The sequence below is a fragment of the Salarias fasciatus genome, chromosome 3 (genome assembly GCF_902148845.1).
Source record: "Salarias fasciatus chromosome 3, fSalaFa1.1, whole genome shotgun sequence".
In the NCBI taxonomy this organism is placed as follows: domain Eukaryota; kingdom Metazoa; phylum Chordata; class Actinopteri; order Blenniiformes; family Blenniidae; genus Salarias; species Salarias fasciatus.
The window spans coordinates 20,920,015-20,929,864 of NC_043747.1; the positions used below are offsets into that span (position 1 = coordinate 20,920,015).

Sequence of the window (9,850 nt, forward strand, 5' to 3'; positions counted from 1 at the left end):
TGCAAGTTTTTTTTTCTCTTTTAGATCAAAACTGAATTGAGGAACAGGCTGCAAGGGGAGCATCTTGCTGCATGCATGCACATCAGCATAAATGGACCTGACCCCCGATCCTTTCCGTACCGAAAGGCATTGGAGATCTTTTTTACTAAACCAAGAAAAATACACTGCTCTGACACAAACTGTCAGCTTTGCAACTAGCTTTGCAAGTGGCTTTAAATGGCTATTTTTCCTTAATTTTTTTTATTTCGCTTTTCTTTTTGGTTCTGTTTATGTTAAAGCAGGCTTAAGATGTATCTAGAATGAATAATACATGGTTCATAAACCAGTTTGACTAGGTTCCTGTGAATGCACTTATCAAAGACCGCAACGTCTTCCTACACCGCCCGGCCCACCACCACAAGTAAATTCTCAACCTAGGGGAAACACTGGTTATGTTGTGTTGGTATTTTGGTCACATTTTTCAGTCCGCCACCCTGAAAGGAGCTTCTCTGTAGCCTGTGTAATTTGCAAAGGGGTCAGGAAATTTTGCACGGATGCGAAGAACACAGCAGCTTGGTATTGGCCTCCGATTCCCTCTTCCCAGACGGCCATGTTGCCAGATTGTGAACTGGCGGTAGGCAGCAAACTGAAACTCTCGGTTGTCTGTGCCCACATTCTGGTTGTCCTCCAGAGCAAAGATATCATTCCAAAATGGTTGCCTGTTACTCACGCTTGACATGGTGCTTGTTTACAGGCCTGCCGAGAGGGGGGGGGACAAACAGGTCTGTTGTCCCGGGCCCAGGGTTGGGGGGGAGCCCATCCAGCGCTGCTCTATGCCACTCCACGCCTCCCCACCGCCCGTGCGCGTTGCAACGTTCCCCTGCTCCGACAACACCATCGCGCCCCCCCCCCCCCCCCCCCCCCCCCCCCCCCCCCCCCCCCCCCCAGTCGGCCAGTAGGGACAGGGCCCAACTAACAGAAAGTTGTCCCGGGCCCAGGAAAAGCTGTCAACAGGCCTGCTTGTTTATATATATGATATGCACTGTGGTCTTGCAGTAAACCGCGACGTATTAAAAAGCTTCAGCATCCCTGGTGCAGTGCTGTGAAGACGTCTGTAAAGTGTTTGTGCGCGCTTCCGTGCCGCCTTGGTTGGTGGCTGCAGTTCCCCACAGCGCCTGTCGCGGCAGCACTGAGGTAAATTTTGGAAAGTTGCCTTAAGTCCCTTTATAGCTCCATAATTTTAGGAACACAGGTGATTTCCCTGTGCTCATGGGGACAATTATGTCCAAACAAAAAAAAAAAAAAAAAAGGCCATGCCACAATCTGTCCATGTCTCTGTGGCGCAATCGGTTAGCGCGTTCGGCTGTTAACCGAAAGGTTGGTGGTTCGAGCCCACCCAGGGACGTGAGGTTTTGTGCTGAAACTCCTGGGTTAATCATTAACATTCAAGCAGAGAGCAAAGGTATTCTGCAGCCCTGAAACTGTGACATTTGACACACAGAGGGGTAAAAAAAAAAAAAAAGTTACAACCTACAAGTTGTGTGTTTCCACCTTTGCATCAAATCTTTCTGAGAATCATTCTTTAGATCATTTTTGCCTACTTTTTGTACCATCCACCATGGTTTTTTTCCCTCGAAGTCTCGGTTCTCTTTCTCATAGACCAGGGGTGGGCATTCCTGGTCCTGGAGGGCCGCAGCCCTGCATGTTTTCCATGTCTCCCTGCTTCAACACAGCTGATTGCAATGAGGTTCGTTATCTGGCTTTCTGCTGGACTTGGCCATGAATCTTGATTCGATTCAGGTCCAAAACGTCAGCCCTTGCTTTGCCGGTAGTGGGTGGTCCGCTGGTCGTGCACCATGGAGCTCTCACAGAACTACTCTGCGACCATCTCGCCTCTCCAGTCTTTGCTGTCTTAGGGTTTTTATTAAAAAGTTTTTCTCAACCACCGTCCAGTTCTTACGCTTGTGTTTAACCTTCCCATTTCCAGTTTACTGTACTGTCTCTACATGACTGACATGTCTGAAGGCACTTTACACAGATTCAAATATAGCCTTTGCATGATTTCATGTTAAAGTCAAGTGCATGCATTGACCTCATGTTACCAGGTTTAAATTTGAAAAGTCCGACAAAAGCCTGCGCCCAACGTGGGGCTCGAACCCACGACCCTGAGATTAAGAGTCTCATGCTCTACCGACTGAGCTAGCCGGGCTGGATGCCTGGACGTACAAAACTTGGAATGCGATCCACAAGTTAAAAAAAAAAAAATAGCAGCAAACGACGCACATGTAGGTAGGCATTTCGTAAGCAAACCATGAAATCTGCACAGTCATGTGGTCTCTGTGGCGCAATCGGTTAGCGCGTTCGGCTGTTAACCGAAAGGTTGGTGGTTCGAGCCCACCCAGGGACGGCAGTTTTTGCCCTCTCCCCCCTGCCCTTTCCACCAACCTCCCTCATTGAGCAAGACATGAAGAACATCAAAGCAGCCTGGTAAACAAAGACTCCAAGTACCAGCGGGGGAGGGGCGCTAATTTCAACACAAGTACATGAGGTTCAGGATTAACCTGTTAACCACAAAGGCTCTGTCTACATGACAACAGTGCTGTTTTGGGTCAACCATGCACTAGTTGTGCGTGTTTGAGCAAGAGAGAGGCTGTGTTCCACCAAAGGTATTTGGCTCGCCCTAACTGACGCAGCAGCAGCCCGTGGTCGAGCCTGCTTTGACATATATTCCCATTTTGTCTACTGTATATTTTTCTCACGTTTCACTACTTTTCCACAGGTTTTGCTGTAATACTATATTTTGTCCTATTCTTATCCTTTTAAATACTAAACTTCAAAGGTTAGGGTTAGGGTTATAGCATTGATAGGGTTAGGTTAGGGGAATTTTCTCGATGACACCCCCTGCCTGTCAAAGGCAATGCTCTGGCCGGCGCATGTCATCTGTAGCTCACCCCCCTATATCACCTTGAACCGTTTCAATGTAATTCAACTGAGTTTTATTTAAATAAGGAAATGGAGACCAAAGAGAAAAAAAAATAAATAAATAAAATACTAGATTAACAAATAAAGACTCCTGCTTGAGTTATTTTTGGCGTTATTTTATGTGATTTTTAGTTATTATTATAGTTGTAGTTCTTATCTTTAGATTTTTTTACTTTTAACCTTAACTGAGGGGTTGGGGGGTGGGGGTGTGAGTGTTTTAGGGTAAGGGATGGGAGACCTGGTGGGGTGTCTTAAGAGGAGGAAAAGGGAAGGGATGTATGTAGAGAGAGCGAGAGAGAGAGAGAGAGAGTGAGAGAGAGAGAGAGAGAGAGAGAGAGAAGAGTTTTCGGAAGACAGGTCTGTCACCTGTTCGGGTTTAAAGGGGAACGGTCGTTTTTACAATCTGGACCTTATTTCACATTCGAAACAACAACATTTACTCACCCGTTTCACTTTCGTGTGATTTGCAGTTGGTTTGGAAATAATTAGGTACTCCCATGGTATGCTCATTTCTCTTATGTTTGTAGTGGTGTGGTAGATATACGTAATTTTAGTAAGTCAGCAACACTTAAGGCCCGTCCATGCTTCACATGTCCGCGTGGGTGCGCGTTGCGCGTTGGTCTGCGTGACGTAAAAATCATCATGAATTCCTGTCCGCTAGGGTCCGCGCGGACCGATCCGCGGACGTCCGCGCAGCAGCCAGAAATTGAGACCGCGTTGCGCAGTGCGCGCAGGTCGCGGAAGTGTGCGCCTGCGCCAGAGCACCATAGCAAACAAAACATGACGGTAAACGTGAAAGTAGACGGAGCTACAGCCTGATGGCTCCACTTAAAGACACCGAAAGAGTGAAAAACTCGTGGAAAGAGAGAGCAGACTGTCTGGAGGGAGGAGGAGGTCTGCAGACAGAAGTGAAAAAGTAACTAATCGCTCCGGCGCCGCCCCCGCGATTCAGAAACAGAAAAAAAAAGGCTAAATAAACTTTAATACTTAAAGATAATGTACTGACAATGTATGTGCTTAATTTTCTCTAAATAATCCGTAATAAAGGAGCAGATAAACAGTCTGTAGAGCCGGAAAAGCTTCTCGAGGCTGCGTGGATCACCGCGCCTGCATGAGACGCGCACAGCTGAGCTCAAAATGTAGCATGGGAGAAAGCGCGTCCGCATCGGTGGTGCGCGGACCTTCCAAAGCGGACGCGGAAACGCGTACATGTGAAGCATGGACGGGCCTTTAATGCTATTGGGAAGTCTGTAAACCGGCTAGATTGAGCAACTCTCCGGGAACTCTGAAGTGATGATGATATCCTCCAGAGTTGAGAGACAAAGATCGCTGGAAGAATCACACAGTTGTTCAACTAATGGACGTAGATCCCACTGGACACAACATAGGCATTCCTCCTCGATGGGGATTCTGGCACAGTGACTGCATTCATACCACCAGGTACTGTCTGTTCGTGGACGGGCAGATGCGTTGCTTTCTCTTGCCCGCTGTTCTTCTGCCCGTCTCTGTAATCTCCTTTACAAAATCTCCTCTTCAGTGTACTCGGGTTCAAATCGATATGGACGCCCATCATATTCGAAATTATCTTCAATCTCGAAGTCTGAATCTTCCGAATCTCCCATATCACTCTGCTAACAGTTTAGCTTAGCAACTTACATGTAAACAAACAGAATGAATGTGTGCCACGGCGCAGTGTGATGACATCATCACTTCAGAGTTCCCAGAGAGTTGCTCAATCTAGCCGGTTTACAGACTTCCCAATAGCATTAAGTGATGCTGACTTACTAAATTTACATATATCTACCACACCACAAAAAACATAAGAGAAAAGAGCGTCTGTAATGGCTGCATGTCGGTGCCCCGCCCGCTGCCGTTATATGAATAAGGGAGTATCTAATCATCTCTGAACCAACTGCAAATCACACAAAATTTTACACTGAAAGTAAAATAACGGACTTGCTGTTGTATTTAGGTATAGGTATTTCTCTGGGTGAATTTTAGATCTCGATGAGACGAACGCGTGAGCGTTGCTTTGATCTCTCCACGACATTCCTAATGGTTGCTGTGGCTATTTTACTGTTTCTAGGTGGCGCTAGAGAACCAATTGGGTTATGGGGTTAATTTTTCCACTAAAATTTTCCGCTAGTCTGGATGTGCCTGCCAAACTTGGTGAGTTTTCGTACAGGTTTAGGGGGTCAAAATTGCGTTTAAAGACGTGGTCAGTATAATAAGAAGAAACGAACGAAGAACAATAGAGGCCTTGCCCTCAGGCAAGGTGGCCTCACTTTTGAGGCCTGAGGGCTCGGTCCCTAATAAAGAGAAGCATAACCACAGAAGGACCGTCAGTCAGGCACATATAGACATCAGCTCAGGCCAGTGAAATTCATCATGTTGGGGCATCAGATAAAAAATGTAATTGCATGGAACTGTTTCAGCAGGACCAAGTCTGAGAAAATTGCAAAGAATTGCAAAACACACTCGTCCCTGGGTGGGCTCGAACCACCAACCTTTCGGTTAACAGCCGAACGCGCTAACCGATTGCGCCACAGAGACCAGGACGGCCCTGCACTCTGCTGCAGCGGCCTTGTGTGTGCTTGAAGCAAGAGCAGCTCATGAGTGGGGGAGGGAGCAGTTTCACAGCCCGTCACGCTGGATTGGAGCAACACTGGACATGCAAGGTGCTGCAGCCCGGCTAGCTCAGTCGGTAGAGCATGAGACTCTTAATCTCAGGGTCGTGGGTTCGAGCCCCACGTTGGGCGCACACCTTTTGGGTTCCCATGAGAAACTTCTTCTCATTCTGTCTTTAACAGAATGCTTGCTGGCACTGTTTCCCTTCCCCTCATGGCTGGGAAGGCTTAAGCTATTGTGCCGAGGCAGCTGCCTGCGGCCCGACAAGACTTTCAGGTCGTAAAATGGGTGGTCTTGGACCACTGCAGCGGTTTCCTGCGGTCTCTAGGAACACCCATCCCACACCCTCTCCAAGAGGGGCCACCGTGACTGCAGCAAAAGGCGTGAGCCTCTCATCTTCTGAAGGGGGGGCCATGAAAACCACAGCAGAGAGTGAGAATCTCAACTTCTCCAGGGCAAGGGGAGGAGGGGCGCAATGACCATGGCAGCGAGGGTGAGAATCTCAGCTTGTTGAGCTGGCCCCATGGCAACTGTGACAGTGAACCCCGCCTTGTTTTGTATAAGTGCATATATTGAAGCTAGGATAAAAGCCTGCGCCCAACGTGGGGCTCGAACCCACGACCCTGAGATTAAGAGTCTCATGCTCTACCGACTGAGCTAGCCGGGCTACTTCTTGCAGCCACAAAACAGCGAAGACTTTCGACAACATATTACAGGATACTGGATAAGGTTATCTGTCAACAGTAGTGAATATGAAATACAACCACAGCGTCATCATTTCTATGACCACTGAAAAGACCAGACCACTGTCACAGACTGTCCCAGTGTCACAGTGATGCTGTAGCACGTTCTCCTTACGCAGAGTGATGACAGAAAGAGTTACAAAGCAGGCGTTGCGAGAATGCCTGTGATCCGTCTAACTGCCCACATGTCAAGGAAATAGTCATGTGGTCTCTGTGGCGCAATCGGTTAGCGCGTTCGGCTGTTAACCGAAAGGTTGGTGGTTCGAGCCCACCCAGGGACGACTAGTTTTGGTTATTTACTTTTGGAACCTCTGCAAACGAGGCAATAAAACACAAGGGCGAAGGAGGCTCGGCAAACAAAGGGACACAGAACCAGTGGGGGAAGGGCACTGATTTTAACAGAAGAATGAGTGGGTAAACTTCGAATTGTTTACCACAATGTCTCGTCAGGATAACTTTTCTTTTAAAATTATTGTATGACTAAACCTGCAAAACAAAAAACACTGGAAAAACAGTTTTCCAAATGCACGTATCTTACTCTTTCCAATTCGTCTTTATTATAAAAAGCAATTGTACCTGAATATGGTCATTAACTTCACACACAAAAAAAAAATCATCCAGATGATGCACTGGATTGCCTGTCTGACTTTTTGGTTTTATGAAAAATAAAAAAAGAAAAGCTAAAAAGCTGTGCGCCCAACGTGGGGCTCGAACCCACGACCCTGAGATTAAGAGTCTCATGCTCTACCGACTGAGCTAGCCGGGCTATGTGCACTGCTTCAGGGGCGGGGTTTAAAAATGACCCTCCTACCACTGTTCCTTGTCTATCACAAATGTGTTCAGCGTCTTTGAGGCTTGGATTATGCCATGAAATGATGAGAAACTGTGTACAAACACCTGCACACAGTGACTGCCAGTCACACTCATGCAACACAATGCTCAACGGACACTAACAGCAGAGCTGGTGGAGACTGAGGAGCAGATAGTTGACATGGCTTTTTGCTAAATCTTTCAAACTGGTGCATCATGAGTCAGCATGTTAATTGTTGTCAATAGATCTAGTAATGTTAGAGTTGCAACGGATCGCAGTTGATCCATGATCTGTACAGATTCCTGTCCATGGATCGGCACGAACGTGGTCCACAAATTGACAGATGATCATTTGTCTCGGATAAAAGAAGTTTTATGGACAAAACCATTACGGTCCGTAGGCATTGTGTCACGAGAAAGCTGTATGACAATGGAAATAGATCTAACATCGTCACCTATTTGAAGCGACAAAAGTAGACTGTTTATTGCTGCAGGCATGATGCCGTATTCCACTGTGCCAAACAAGGGTTTGAACACCTGCTGAACGTGACTGAGCCGCACTATGAAGTCCCTTTGAGCACCAACTTCAGCGACGCCATCGTACCAAGACTATGTGAGCAGGAAAAGGTAAAAACTGTGGGTGAGTTCTCCCAGGTATCCTGTGTTGCTCTCACCACAGACAGGAGAACTTCCCGTGAAAGCTGTGGAACTATAACAGAAAAATTGTGTCTCAGATTCATCAGAAACAAAGTGACAATTTGCAATTGAAACAATCTCCTCCTCACTCTTAGCGTCGGTTGCAAATCACAGCGTAAGGAATGAAGAAGGAAGTGGACCAGAAACGAGCTTGCTGATACCTGGAGAAACCGGACGCACGTCACCAGGATTTGTACACAGATGCCAAATGTGTTTTTTTAGAGCAAGAAAAAGACATTTGAAAGAGTTGAAAACATAAACTAAACCGGTCGACTAAAATAACAGGCAATAACAGGCAGAAAATCAAAGCAACAGAGAGAAAAGATCAATAAGATCCAATAAAACAGAAGCAACAGAATATTCACAGAAATAGTGGCCAATTGTCAAAGCTTGACTTCAACATCAGGAATCTTCTCACAATGTCGTCACTTTGAGGACCACATTAAAGCAAAGGTTTGTGTGAAATGGGGGGGGGGGGGGGGGGGGGGGGGGGATCAGCAGATCATCCATGAGTATCCTAAAGACAACTTGTGTAACAGCTTGTGTTGTTGTTTTTTTTTGACTCCAGAGTGGAGCATATAGACAAAGCAGTTACTAATAAATCTGTGACAAAAGCAAGTTACTTTTTAAACCACTAAATTTCCTAAATTATAATTATTTTGTACAAGATTTGATATTTTAAAACACAATAAAAACATTTTTAGGCTTTGATTAAGCAAAGTGTCATTACATGACCAGTACTTTTACTTGTAATTAAGTACAATTTAAGTGATGTAACTGTACTTAGTACAAATATTCAGTACTATTTCAACATCTGCTCATGACTTCCAACAAATAAATGTTTTTGGAGATGCATCATTTGCTTTCATACAACTCTGCTGTTTTATAACATAACCATTTGCTCATGTCATGTCAGTCAAAATGAACTATACTTGTGAATGCTGAACAGTCATTCTCTACAAAACTAATAGTCCACATTTAATTTTTTGAGTCATTACATACAAACATGTTGAAGTACTTGTCAAAATCTGTAAAGCAGCATCCTGTAGATGGAGGATTCACCACTCAAGGACATACTTCACTTGCTGCATTGTAAGAAATTACATTCACTGTGATGTAAATGGAAATGTGTGTCCAGACAGACAGGAACATCTGGATGTGCACAAATGACTTTATAAGTGTTGCGTATGTTGTTTATATTCAACTTCGAAATGTACTGCAATATTGTTACAGCTGTGCACAGCTCTACCCGAACTGAGTTTATGTTTGTTGTAATTAAGGGTGTATATTTTTCTTTTTTGCACAATTCTTCGAACAAATTAGAAATGCAAAGAGTCTCTGCAATCAAAATGTGAACCATACATATTCAGTGTCTTGCATTCAGATACCTTACTATAAATATATATAAATATGTTGGATTCAGTGAATAAAACAGTAGCACTGCTGTTATTGTTGTTGGCTTAAAAGTGAGTATTACATTGCATCTAAGATGTTTGGATGCTCTGAATGTTGTATGTTGTTGGAAAAAAATGGAGAAAACAAAAAAAAAAAAAGCTGTGATTGCTTGGCAGCCCACGGCTACAAGTTAATTATCCAGTTATTACAGACACGTTAACATGAGTATTTTTGGTAAATGACAGACTTTCACAGTTATAAACTTAGCCACTTTCTTACCTTTAGCGTGTTGCTTCGCTGACGCCGCTAGCTAGCCCGTCGCTCTTCACTCGATAATTAATCCCCGTTGGGTCAATGTTTAAACTCGAACACATTTTCGAAAAAAAACAAAGGGTTTGTCAAAGGATGGGTTAACCGAACTGCCGACAAGGAAGAAAGGACATAAAAACAACAACAACAACAAAAAAAATCGAGGCTTCGTGTTGCATATAACCGTGCTAAAATCTTTCGCCATGCTTGTCTGGGAGAGTCCATCTGAGTGTTTCTGAGGGGTGCGCAGTTTCGTTATTACCAAAAATGTTAAAAATTCCTTAATATTTAATCAGCGTTGTAATTAT

General features: G+C 44.9%; 8 non-coding genes across 8 annotated transcripts; 4 read left to right on the top strand and 4 right to left on the bottom strand.

Annotated features, from left to right (window-relative positions):
- The first annotated feature begins 1,310 nt into the window (after positions 1–1,310).
- trnan-guu (transfer RNA asparagine (anticodon GUU)) lies at positions 1,311–1,384 on the top strand. Its single transcript has one exon. It is a non-coding gene; the product is annotated as a tRNA-Asn (tRNA).
- A 731-nt stretch (positions 1,385–2,115) lies between these two features.
- trnak-cuu (transfer RNA lysine (anticodon CUU)) lies at positions 2,116–2,188 on the bottom strand. The gene has a single exon. It is a non-coding gene; the product is annotated as a tRNA-Lys (tRNA).
- Positions 2,189–2,312: 124 nt separating this feature from the next.
- Positions 2,313–2,386, top strand: trnan-guu (transfer RNA asparagine (anticodon GUU)). The gene has a single exon. It is a non-coding gene; the product is annotated as a tRNA-Asn (tRNA).
- A 3,054-nt stretch (positions 2,387–5,440) lies between these two features.
- Positions 5,441–5,514, bottom strand: trnan-guu (transfer RNA asparagine (anticodon GUU)). Its single transcript has one exon. It is a non-coding gene; the product is annotated as a tRNA-Asn (tRNA).
- Positions 5,515–5,647: 133 nt separating this feature from the next.
- Positions 5,648–5,720, top strand: trnak-cuu (transfer RNA lysine (anticodon CUU)). Its single transcript has one exon. It is a non-coding gene; the product is annotated as a tRNA-Lys (tRNA).
- A 463-nt stretch (positions 5,721–6,183) lies between these two features.
- trnak-cuu (transfer RNA lysine (anticodon CUU)) lies at positions 6,184–6,256 on the bottom strand. Its single transcript has one exon. It is a non-coding gene; the product is annotated as a tRNA-Lys (tRNA).
- Positions 6,257–6,539: 283 nt separating this feature from the next.
- On the top strand, positions 6,540–6,613 carry trnan-guu (transfer RNA asparagine (anticodon GUU)). The gene has a single exon. It is a non-coding gene; the product is annotated as a tRNA-Asn (tRNA).
- Positions 6,614–7,025: 412 nt separating this feature from the next.
- On the bottom strand, positions 7,026–7,098 carry trnak-cuu (transfer RNA lysine (anticodon CUU)). Its single transcript has one exon. It is a non-coding gene; the product is annotated as a tRNA-Lys (tRNA).
- Positions 7,099–9,850: the final 2,752 nt, after the last annotated feature.